Consider the following 13648-nt stretch of genomic DNA (forward strand, 5'->3'; position numbering starts at 1 on the left):
TCTTGAGTACTAAATGAGATGGTTTCTGTCATAAAGTAGATATAATGTAATAAAACATCCACCAATATGTCCTGTCTTGGTACTGTCCTTCACGAGATACACAGACTTGTATACTCTCACCAGAGATAAAGCCAGTAATGACTTTGGCCACAGGGAACGTCATGGGAGATTTTTATGTGTTTATGTCCTATGACTTATTCTGCAAAGCTTTGAGGCAGCTTACTGCAAGAATGCATCCACAAAAATAACAACATGCTATAAATAAGAACAAAGAATAAGGACTGTAAAAATGTAACTGATGGAAGGAAATCAAGCCCCAGGATTAGGGGTGCTAAGGGACACTACCCCAAATATGCAAGCCATAAGGACAATATCATGACTATATTTGAGGCTTATATTTAGTTCTGTATTTCCCAGAAGTAAAGTAAGAAGAGATGCGTTTCCTGCAAGTGTGGTACACAAGTTGATCTGCAGGGGCACAAGGCTGCCAGCACACGCCCCTACTCCCCACCCTCTGGGTACTAGTTGCTGAGAAGCCCATCAGCAGGAGGCAGTTCGATGCACTTCCTGTCCACAGTCTCACCTCGCCCCACTGAACGCTGGGTGTTTCCGTGAGGTGAGCGTGGACCCTCTGGGCTCTCAGCTGCAAGGCCGGAGAGCTCAACCCCAGGCCAGCCGCGGGGGCTGCATGCAGGCCATGGCCAGAAGAACTGCGGTTTGTGAAATAAGATGAAGGGCAAATGATATAGATTTTTCCATTCATTCCAGTGATACAATGTTTCCTTTTAAAACAGATTTTAAGTTCTAAAAGTAAGTCAATATAGATATCTATATTAATTACCTAAGAGTACAGGTGATGGACAGGTAAGGCTAACTTGAGAAGGCATTATGTCCATGCCAGGAGTTTGAGGAACAGCTCTTATCTGGGACGTCAAGTTATGAGAACACCGGTTTCCGGTGACCTTTCCAGGATGAGTTAGGAGCAAATATCTATCTCTCTGACTGGAATCTGCTCTGTAGGAGCCATGTAAGACTGGTACACAGGCAGAAAATATTACAAGCCATGTCTGTATTTACATGTAACAATACGAAAGGAGTCAAGCTTTAATACTGTTTAAATAACCCAGTTGACACAGGCACCTTGCCTGCTTGGTCAGCTTGCCAGCTGTTCCCTGCCCCGGTCGCCCCCTGGGGATCTCTGGGCATCTTGGTGAAAAAATGGAAATTCTGTAAGTAGGGAGTTGACACGTTTTTGTTCTCTTCCACCAAAAAGCCACATGTTGGGGTTCAGATGTGCCTAATTAAGTGGATGTATGGAAAGTGGTATCTAGTTTCAACTAAACTAACTCTCCTGAAATGGGGAGCATTAAAGACCATATCGGTAATCAGTACAAGCGAATAAAAAGAAAATGGTACAGCCTGTACTTCTCTGATTCTTAGAACCTACAAGTTTTGCATCAACCACATTACTAGGTAAAACAAGGATCTGATCATATCTGACAAAAGTAAACCCCCAAATTTATTAATTAAAAAACTACTTAGAATATGGATTTACTTCCACTCTTATTAATTGTGAACCTTGCCATAAGGTTATATGTGCCTTTGATTTAGCTAATGGGAGCATAAAGCAGTCTGGATTAGCAAGGCTTTTTTTTTTTTTTTTTTTTTTTTTGCTGAGGAAGATTCTCCCTGAGCTAACATCTGTGCCAATCTTCCTATATTTTGTATGTGGGTTGCTGCCACAGCATGGTTGCCAACAAGTGGTGTAACTCTGTGTCTGGGAACTGAAGCCAGGTCACCGAAGTGGAGCAAGCCTAACTTAACCACTAGGCCACAGGGCCAGCCCCAGCAAGACGTCTTTCTTTTTTTTTTTAAGATTGGCACCTGAGCTAACATCTGTTGCCAATCTTCTTTTTTTTCCTTTCTTCTCTCCAAAGCTCCCCAGTACATAGTTGTATATTCTAGTTTTAGATCCTTCTAGCCGTGCTATGTGGTATGCCACCTCAGCATGGCCTGGTGAGCAGTGCTAGGTCTGTGCCCAGGATCTGAACCAGTAAAACACTGGGCCACTGAAGCAGAGCAAATGAACTTAAGCTCTCAGCCATGAGGCCAGCTCCCCAGCAATACATTTTTAAAATGAAGCAGCCAGAACATTCATCATCATAATTGAGTGATATTATTCTATTAATGAATAAAATAAGAAAAAGACACTCATTCAGTCTTTATGTCTCCTTTTTAAATTGCTAATTTTATGTATGCTTTATAATATAGATAGCATACTGATATAATGGCATGTGTATATCATTTATAAATAAATCTGTACAGACTAGGAGAGCATGCGGACACATTTTGCACTAATGAGGTGTGTGACTGAAATAGTTGGGTCACCACTGCTTTAAATCCCCAAAAAAATTAGCTGGTTGAGTGGAATTATTAAACTGAGAATCACTACATTTGGAGAACACACACAAATAATTATTTTAAGTATAAAATAGTTGATCTAAGACTAGTTTTTCTGTTAGTACTCTGATCACAGGATGCGTTACCCACAGAGGCCACTTCTAGGTTGTGACATTAATATTAATATACAGGAAGAAACTCATTCAACTATTTCTTATTGCCAATGGACAGGCATCCTAAATTAACCAAAATCAGTTTCAAATCATTAACATTTAACTTATACAAAGGGGGTACAGGATACAGCCTTGCTTTTTGCCATTGGATGCTATTAGCTGAATCATCAAAAGATATGCCGGAAAAAAAAAAAGATATGCTGGCTGGTCCTAATTTTCTCTTTGATATAAAAAACAACTTATATGAACGTCAAAAACTAAGAATCTATATGGAACTCATTCACCGTGACCTAAAGCTAACTACCATCATACCTGTTGAAGAAAGCTTAGTAAAAGCTTCAAGCAAGTTGGAAAGCACACAGCGACCACGAATGGACAAGCCAAGACAAAGCTTATTTGTTCCTCATATAAATGTTCACCTTGGAAACCCCAGCCTCCAGGATAGAGAAAATAGAGCTGTGACATTGAGGTGAAATGGCTACGGTCCAGGAAATGGTTGTCAATTTTTAAAATGGGGTCCATTGTTCTTTGAGTCTAGCCAGATGGGACTATGTTGCTATGGTCTGAACGTTTTTTTCCCCCCCAAAGTTCATATGTTGAATTCTAATCCCCAAAGGTGAAGATATTACGAGGTGGGGCCTTTGGGAGGTAATGGGTCACGAGGACTCTTATAAAAGAGGCTCCAGAGAGATCCCTCACTCCTTCCACCAGGTGAGGACACAGGGAGAAGGCACTGCCTATGAACCAGGAACTGGGCCTCACCAGAACACGACCATGCTGGCACCCTGATCTTGGACTTCTCAGCCTCCAGAACTGTGCGCGATTTATTTCTGTTGTTTATAAGCTACCTGGTCTGTGGAATTTTGTTACAGCAGCTGGAACAGACAAAGACATCTATGAAGTCATTAGCTTGATAAAGATTAGTGCTTACCAATATGAAAAATTTTAGACTAGTTCCAATGGCAAAAGGTATTCATCTGCCATTTTATTTAATTTAGGCAATGAGGAATGTTACCAGATCTCGGCTGAAAGGTGCGTGGGGCTCTACTATATTTGAAACACTTTCCCTAGGACTTTAAGAGATGGCCCATTTAGGGAAGAGCCAGGGAAAATAAAACTGGTGAAAATTTGTAACTGTTAAGACATGTAACTTGAGAGGTGGAAATGAGGAAATGAAGGAAGCTCTCATGACAAATGCCAACACAGATGATGGCCCTCACACAGCACAGGAAAGCAGAGTCAGAAAGTCAGAAGTTTGCAGCAGTTTTTCAGAATCATGCAAAGAAAGGGCTTCTAATATTTCCTTATTCTTTAGACCACTGTAACCGTAAATATGGATGAGTCGTTAATAAGCATCTTTTGAGAGCAGCCAGCTCTCTCTGCGCTGGTTCTTCAGGCATCAGGCAGTCTCCTGAACAGACGTGGGCACCAGGAAGGAGATTCCCATCTCCAGTTGCTGGTCCTGGATCTGGGCTGCTTACGGCTTATTGTAAACAAACAGCTAGAACAGATCAGCTGCCTGTAAGGTTAGCTATTGTGGCTCATTCCTCCAAATCTGATTTTCCCATGTGTACAAATACACTTGAGCTTCTTAACTAGCAAACTGAGGCTCTGAATCGTCAAAAGATCACATCCCTCAAAATAATCTGCCTCACTTATCCTTTTCCTTGTTCATTAGTTTATTCATTCAGTTATCCTACAAAGATTTATTGAGTGCCAGGTAGTGTCCTAGGTGCTAGAGTGAACAAAAGAGACAAAAATCCAGACACAGACAAAAAGTATCATAAATAAGTAAAGTCTAGAGTGAGATAGTGATAAGTACTTAAGTACTATGGAGGAGAAAACATAAAAAAGGGAAAGAGACAGAAGGCCTCACTGAGAAGGACACACCTGAGCAAATTCTTGAAGGAGGTGAGAAGGAGCAATGTGATATTTAGCAGGGAGAGCATTCCAGGAAATGGGAACAGCCAGTGCAAAGGCCCTGAGGTAGGAGAGTGCTTGACATGTTTAAGGAGGAACTTGAGAGGAGTGAGCAAAGAAGATAGTCATACTTGAGGCATGAAAGGTGGTGAGGCCACAAAGGAGGGAGGCAGACCGTGCATCGCTTTGTTATCACTTTAGCTTTTACTTGGAGTGAGATGGGAAACCATGGAAGGGATTAAAACAGAGGAGTGATGTGATCTGATTTAATATCTCACATTTAACTGTGGGGAGTCCAGGGCCATAGCACCAGTTAGGAGAAGCCTACACGAATCTGATATGTGTAGGAAAGACACGATGGTGACTTGGAGCAGAATAAGAATAGTGGTGGTGGAGAGAAGTGGTCAGATTCTGCATATATTTTTAAAGCATGAACAACCAGGTTTGCTGATGAAAGAAGAGTCAAGCATGACCTGGAAGTTTTCAGCCTGAGCAACTGGAAGGATGGAGCTGCCCTTAACTGACAGGGAAGACTGTGGGAAGAGCAGGCTGGGAGCTGGTTGGGATTAGGTGTCTGGTTCTGGACATGTTAAGTTTGTGGTACCTACCAGAAGTCAAGGGGAGATGTTGGGTAGGCAGATAAAACATGAGTCAGGAATTCGGGAAAGAAGTCCAGGCTGGAGATTAAAATATAGGAATGTCAGCACGTTGATGATATCAAAACCAAGAGATGAGATGAGATCACTAGTCAGTGTCGATGGAAAAGGACAGAGATCCAAAGACTGAGCCCCAGGCATCCTAGTTGTTAAGAAGCCATAGAACCAAGGACACGCCAGCAAAGGAGACTAATGCTAATGAGGAGAGAGCACCATCAGGACAGTGTGGTGCCTAGAATCCAAGCCAGAAAGGGGTTCACAGAGGAGGGGCGAGCAGGGTATGTGGTAGACGACAGGAAGACCCAAAACACGATCCAAAGAGAGCGGGTCCCTCTGAGGAGCAGCTGGAGGTGACTCGGGAAGGAGAAGCTGAGCAGATGACAGAGGTGGCAGTCTTCAGTGCCAGGCCAGGGGGCTGGACTGCTTCCTCCCAGCCAGTGGCTTTCAAACTTGGTTTGTTTTGTCCGCTTTTTAGCGGTGGGACTCTTATGACAAAATGACATATTACTTGGGGAGTCCAGTAAACAAAGCTGGTGAGAGCAGAGCAGAGAGGAATCTGAAAGCCTGCAGATGCAGCTCCTCACTCCCCCTGGAGACAGCTGGGCTGGCGGGCCGATGGTCTCAGGGCCCAGCTGTGAAGCCCTGGAGAGTTAGAGCTGGAGAGTGGAGCGTGAAAGTGGGGGGCGGGAAGGGAAAGCACAGGAAGCAAAAGGGAGATTGCTGTGAGCTGACTGTTTTCTTCCTTCCTGCCTGCCTGCCTGCCTGCATAATATTTTAGGCAAAAGGTGGTGTGGCTTGAATACCAGGACCCAACCTTTCTGGCACCCAGTGAAATGTGAAAACCACTGCTCCGGATACACAGGCATTGAGATAAATTTCCAGGCCCAAGATGGAGCTGCTGAACCCAAGGAGCTGCGTCAGCAAACCAAGTCTTAGATAACTTTTGAGTCCCTGCAAACACTCTGCTTGACCAGTATATCCAGCCAGCCAATCCCCAAACACCACACCAACTCTGGGCTCTGGACTTATTTTCCTGTTCTCTGTTCACTTTCTGTTTTTCTCTTCCTTGTTCCTTGTACTTTATCCTATAAAATCTCCCTGGCTTCTGCCCCATTTTGCGGTTCTCTGGACTCTTGGGAGCAGAGACCGTCCGCTTCACGAAATGTTAAATAAAGCTTGTTAGTGTCACCTAAATTGTCTTCTTTAGTCATTTTTAACACAAGGTTCACGAGGAAGTTCTTTTCGTTCTCCCATTCCACTTCCTCGTTCTCCATTGTCACCTTTTCTTTACTTTCTTCCTTCTTTTTTTTTTTTTTAAATGTCATCAAAGTATCCAACATCTACCAAAGAACACACCGTCTTTTCAAGCGCCAGCGAGCGCTCAGGGTGGAAGCCAGCGTGATGCGCGTTGAAGCGACGGGTCTGATGCCTGGCATAGAGTGAGCGCTCAACAAACAGCTGTTGAATTGGGAAGGACACAGGGGTAATACACAGAATTTTTTGTTTATTAATTTCAGATACTCAGTTCATTTACTCTCATTTAAAAAAAAGAAAAGAAAGAAATAGCAGCACTGTTTTTCAGGTGGACAGTTGCTGAGGACTGATTTTGACATTCTCTCCGTTAGCATCTCTAACAGCCGGTATTGCCCGGCTTCGACAGAATAATGGTCCTTCATAGTCTTCAGAATGATCCCCCAGCTCTGCAGAACTCTGAATTACTACAGGAGCACAAATTATGTTCCGTCGGCCTTTAGAGCTGCCTGTTGCATGGTGACCCACATATCCTGGGAGGGACTTTAATGCCCCACTGGAAATAGTAGACCAAAGACTGAGTGACAATCAGAGAGAGGTAGAAGGGACTCCTTCAACTGCAAGGGAAGGGGAGGGGCAGACTAGATGGTGGTGTGATAATATAATATTCCGTGGTCATGATTCATAATTTTTAAAAATTGGCAATAGACTACAGCAAGTTTTATACCAATAGGAAACCGGTTAAATATATTCTTTTCTACTCACTGGAGCGCCTCACAAGAAAGGAGGTAAGCCTATATATATCGACATGGAAAGAAGCCCATGTTTTATTTTCTACTGAAAAGCGAGATTATATATATGGAACATATATAAACAAATATAAAATTTATAGAAGATTATATATATATAAACAATTTAATTTTAATTTTAATTATAAAAACAAAATTTTGTGTTTTGAGGGGAAGAGAGAAGCGTTTTAAATGTGCATAGAAAAATCCAGACGGCTATAGACCAGACTGTTGGCGGTGAGCTCTGGGAGGTGAGGCTGGAGGAGGCCAGGAAGCAGTGGGCTCTCTCTTTAATATACTTTTATACACATTCATGTTGTTTGAACTTTTTACATGTGGTATTATTAAAATATATAATCAGTCACCTATATGCAGGTTCCTGCCCACGAGTGGCAATTTTCTGTTAACCAATGTGCGAATATCCTGTTTGTTACACAGGAGAGCTCGCTGTGTCTGGAGCGGGAACAGGAGCCCTCTCAGAGCCAGAGACCACGTCCTTTCCCACCTCTGCCCCAACCAGCTGCATCCCCTCAGCCAAGTGCACCTTGTGGAACTCTAGCAAGAGGACGGAAGCAAATTTCCTCTAAACTTCTTCCTAAACTCAAAATTCCTAAAGAAGAAATAAACTTTATGTAAGTGTCCATTTAAAAATCTGATTCAGCTGCAACTCCCTAAGTATAATATTTCCTTGATGAATCAAACAGTTCAAAAATTTGAAGAAAAAGAATTCAGAGAGAAGTTTTTAAAAATCTATTGGGCTTTTTCCCCAGACTGATTTTCCAGTAAACAACCAAACTCATTAGCCCACGAGACTGACCCTTTGTCAGTTCTCCAATGCTGTGCGTGGTTCACCCAGAGTTATCAAGAACTGCAAATTGCTTTTTCCCACAGCCTCCTGCTCCACGCATATTTATAACTTCCCGTTCTCTCTTGAAGAAAAAAAATTGAGTTACCGAAGGGTTTGCTGTGGGATGTCTAACCAGCCATTAAGCCAAACAAACTTTATGACAAAGTGAGAGTTAGCAAGAGAGACAAACTGATTTATTTTGAGCCTAACTAAACATTTAAATATTAGAATGGATAATGTATCAACAGCATGAGATTTCATGTAAACCCAAGAAACCAGGAAATTGGTTATATTTCAGTAATGTTGTAAAAATAAATAAATTTTAGTTCAAGTCAGCCTAACAGACTGTGTTTATCAGTCAGAGGGAGCAAAACTAATAAACAGGCCTGCTTAAATGCCTTTTTAAAAATGATTTGACTACCACCTGAAGAAATATGGCCTCGGGCATAGATACATTAAATTGTCAACAGCAACAGTAACCCAGGGTTTCCATCATTCTCCGTAGACAGTGTGTGCTGTTCACCAGAGAAGTTTTGTGGGTATTGGGCCAATTGGGCCGGGACTGCACAGCCACGCCCAGCCAAGGCCCCCCTTGTTGGAGGAAGCTCTGCTCTGATGGCCCCAGGGGAAAAGTCTAGTGGGGGGTTGTGTTCCATGATCCCTGGCAGCTCTGGGCTTTGGAGTAAGAGATAAAGTTTGAACCCATCTCTGCCTCTTCCTAGGATGAGCCACGCCACCTTTCTGAACCTCGGTTCTCTCATCTGTAAAATGGGGATAATACATAACAACACAGGGATGTGGTCACACACAACAAAAGAATACAGGCAAAATGACCAAGCCCTGTGCCTTGGACAGAGTATGCACTCACTAAATATTAGTCTCCTTCCTTCTAAGCAAAGACTCTATTTCCAAAGCCACTGGATACCAAGGTGAACTTGGGAACTATTTTACACTCCTCGTCCCATGAGTTTGCTGACGCAAAATTGACCACCTTGTGTTCCTAAGCAGGTTGCTTAAGCTCTCTAAATCTATTTTCTTATTTCTAAAATTAGAACATGTCTTCTTGCCAGCCTACTACAAAAGGGTGTCATGAAGGCTGAGATTTCCTATTTCTATAAGTAATGAAGTACTCGTACAAGTGTAAGCAGTGACATCATTATTACTACGCCCTTCAGATGAAATGGCTGGTAGTGCTTAAAACTCTAAGATGAGAAAGAATCTTATAGAACATGTAAAACTCTCCTAGATTATGCTATTGGAAAACAGTCCAGAGCGGGGAAGTGACCTGTTGAAGATCACTAGGCTCTTTAGGGGCAGAGCTGATATTATAACTCAGTCTCCTGAATCTTGGAGCAGTACAGGCACCACTGGACCTCAGCCAGGATGGGGAGTCAATCCCTAGGAAACACTATGCACGCCAGACTCCAGCTCGGAGTTGACTTCCAGAGAATCCACCCTGCCACACACGGCCGCACCCACCTACGCAGATGGCAGAAAAAGGTAGCATGGTATTTTAGCTCATGGCCATGTGTATTCCACAGTATCCCCATAGTAGACTTTGCACAATATCTAACATATAGGCGGCATTCAAAAATATTTATTGAATGAATTAATGAGAGAGTAATTGAATGGATCAATAAATAACAGGGATCCTCAGGGAAAGGACAAAGAACCCAATTAAATGCGTGGTTATACATATTGGGTCAGGTGGGTATATACATAAAATAAACACTTTAGTTACCAATAGTCGGAAATACACAAATAAATTTTATGACGCTGGTTCTAATTTCACTTGAAGACAGAGAAAAGAAGGGTAGTCTGAAAGTGACTTTATCATATTTATAAAGAAGGGGAAGAAACTTTTGTGTCTCATTTTCAATGGGAATTGCTAATACATCACACACCTAGTTAAGAAAAGGTGTTTTTTTGTTTGGTTTGCTCACTTGTTTTTGCCAAAGCAGAGAGCACTTGGGAAAGAAGTCTGCTGTCTTCTGAGAACCTTGATCCCCTGGGACAGGAGGGAGATGAAAGACGTTGTGCTTTTCTTTTATTTATTTTTTTTAATATTTTTTTATTGAATTGATAGGTTACAATCTTGTGAAATTTCAGTTGTACATTAATGTTTGTCAGTCGTGTTGTAGGTGCACCACTTCACCCTTTGTGCCCACACCCCACCCCACCTTTCCCCTGGTAGCCACTAATCTGTTCTCTTTGTCCGCATTTTTAAATTCCTCATATGAGTGGAGTCATACACAGATTATCCTTCTCTAACTGGCTTATTTTGCTTAACATAATTCCCTCAAGGTCCATCCATGTTATTGCAAATGGAATGATTTTGTTCTGTTTTACAGCTGAGTAGTACTCCATTGTATATATGTACCACATCTTCTTTATCCATTCGTCTGTTGATGGGCATTTAGGTTGCCTCTATGCCTTGGCTATTGTATATAATGCTGCAATGAACATTGGAGTGCATAGGACTTTTGGAATTGCTGACTTCAAGCTCTTTGGATAGATACCCAGTAGTGGAATAGCTGGATCGTATGGTAGTTCTTTTTTAATTTTTTGAGGAATCTCCATACTGTTTTCCATAGTGGCTGCACCATTTGCATTCCCACCAGCAGTGTATGAGGGCTCCTTTTTCTCCCCAACCTCTCCAACATTTGTTACTATTAGTTTTAGATATTTTTGTCATTCTAACGGGTGTAAGGTGCTATCTTAGTGTAGTTTTGATTTGCATTTCCCTGATGATCAGCGATGATGAGCATCTTTTCATGTGCCTATTGGCCATCAGTATATCTTCTTTGGAGAAATGTCTGTTCATGTCTCCAGCCCATTTTTTGATCGGATTGTTTGATTTTTTGTTGTTGAGTTGTGTGACTTCTTTATATATTATGGATATTAAGCCTTTGTCAGATATATGACTTGCAAATATTTTTTCCCAGTCAGTGGGTTGTTTTATTGTTTCAATCCTGTTTTCATTTGCCTTGAAGAAGCTCTTTAGCCTGATGAAGTCCCATTTGTTTATTCTTTCTATTGTTTCCCTTCTCTGAGAAGACATGGTGTCCGAAAAGATCCTTTTAATACTGATGTCAAAGAGTGTACTGCCTACGTTTTCTTCTAGAAGCCTTATGGTTTCAGGTCTAACCTTTAGGTCTTTGATCCATTTTGAGTTTATTTTGGTGAATGGTGAGAAAGAATGGTCAATTTTCATTTTTTTACATGTGGCTTTCCAGTTTTCCCAGCACCATTTGTTGAAAAGACTTTCTTTTCTCCATTGTATGCCCTCAGCTCCTTTGTCAAAGATAAGCTGTCCATAGATGTGTGGTTTTATTTCTGGGCTTTCAATTCTGTTCCATTGATCTGTGCACCTGTTTTTGTACCAGTACCATGCTGTTTTGATTACTGTAGCTTTGTAGCATGTTTTGAAGTCAGGGATTGTGATGCCTCCCGTTTTGTTCTTTTTTCTCAGGATTGCCTTAGAAATTCAGGGTCTTTTGTTGCCCCATATGAGTTTTAGGATTCTTTGTTCTAATTCTGTAAAGAATGTCATTGGGATTCTGATTGGGATGGTGTTGAATCTGTAGATTGCTTTAGGTAGAATGGACATTTTAATTATGTTTATTCTTCCAATCCATGTACATGGAATGTCTTTCCATCTCCTTATGTCGGAAAGATGTTGTACTTTTCAACACATTTGACATGCCAAAGAATTTTACAATGAAAGAGGAAGAAATTAACCCATAAAATGTATTTCACAGGGAGGAGAACTGGGAGCGGGAGTCAAGGGCCGGAGCCTGGAGGAGAGAGGCTGAGGCAGCACAGAGACAGCCGCTCTCTGCAAGGAAGGGAACTGAGCCCCTGGAACGGAACACCTCCCACATGGCAGTTCAACAATGGGCTTCTGGAGATAATGGTTCGTGAAGACCTTTAGGCCAGTGGGCAAAGAAGCTATTCAGGGGACATGCAGGTCTTCTGGTGGTCCTCAGAGCACCCTGACTCCCTCTAGTCCTTGAGCACACATCTTGCATTCAAATAAGCCCCATGAGGAGAAAGAAAATGTAGACAGTATTCAGCTTGAGAACATAGCTTAATGGCTTTTTCGTGTTTGCACATGTGGAAGATTGGCCCTGAGCTAACATCTGTGCCAATCTTCCTCTATTTTAGGTTGGACACCGCAACAGTGTGGCTTGACAAGCAGTGCTAGGACTGCAACCGGGATCCGAACCTGCAAACTCCAGGCTGCTGAAGGGAATGCACAAACTTAACCCCTACACCATGGGGCCAGCCCCCAGCTTAATGGCTTTTGATAAAAAAAATTCCTTTAAGAAACTTCCAGAAAGAAACAGCCTGTGCCTTTAGCTCCTTCTGTGAGGAGCCACTCTTCCCAGTGCCTCAGGGGCCAGGAAGCTCACGCTCTGGAACCCCAGAGCCAAAGCCAAGCCTTGTGGCTGACATTCCGTTTCAATCTGACTGTTTTTATATAATGTACAGCCCAAGACTGACAACATGATACACTTTTGTTTTTCTCCAGAAAGCAAACGAAAATAAAGCTTTGCACAAGAAAAAAAATAAAAGCCAAATGTGGCCATTTTTTCTCATTAAAACTTAGTGTCAAGCTCTAAACCCCAGGAAGACGCTGAGAGGCAGTAGCTGGGAGACCTTACCACGCAGAGACAGGCAGTGAGGGATGCGCAGGGAAGGATAATGCAATTGTGCTTCCCAGCCCCCTCTGCTATTTCCTGGGTCTCACTGTGGGGAGGCTGGGCTGCAGGGGGAGTCCCCATCACAGGCCGCAAGCCACATTTGTCAGCCTCGAGCTCTAGCTGCTGCGTCCAGACCGTCTCCGCCTGGCTCATACTGCGAGGGATGAGACTCCACACAGGCAGCGGGGCCGCAGGCTCAAGACCTTCCGTAACATTCCAGACTCGTCACCACTAATAAAAACAAAGATGCATTATTATGTCGTTAAGGCTCACTACAACCCAATGGAAAGGTACTTTTTTCAGCCCCATTTTATATGTGAGGAGATTAGTTTTAGAGAAATTAAGTAATCTAAAAGAGATGAAACTATTAACTGAGGACCCAGGATGTAATCGAAATGCCTCCTGTCTGGTGGGGGGTGGCAAAAGCGCCTCCTTTTAAGAAAAAACTCACGCCTCCTCTGTTTCCTACTTGCCCATGAGCAACATGGGGATAGTAAATATGTTTAGAACACGTAAGATGGTAGATGGAAGGAGACACAATGGCCCACAGTAAGCACTAGGTCAATGGTGGGTCTCGCCATTGATCCTCACCACATCCCCGTGAGAGACTGGTGTCTTCCCCCATTTACCCGTGAGGAGACTGAGGCTTTGCCACGTGGAGATAGGCCCCAGGCCATCGAGGTAGGAAATGAAGGTGCTGGAAGGGGAGCCCAATTCCCACCAAGTATGGAACCCTTCCCATCCACCTCAGCTGCCTCCCAAGCTCTTTCCTGCACTCCTGGGACAGGCCCCAAGCTGCACTGTGTGCTTATCATTTTATTTAATTCACACAACGGCCTGGTGAAGATGGTATATTATTGCGCGTTTAAAATTACCTAGTATTAGAGCTTTGAGATTTCCAAATGAA

This window comes from Equus przewalskii, chromosome 5 (assembly GCF_037783145.1).
Source record: "Equus przewalskii isolate Varuska chromosome 5, EquPr2, whole genome shotgun sequence".
NCBI lineage: Eukaryota > Metazoa > Chordata > Mammalia > Perissodactyla > Equidae > Equus > Equus przewalskii.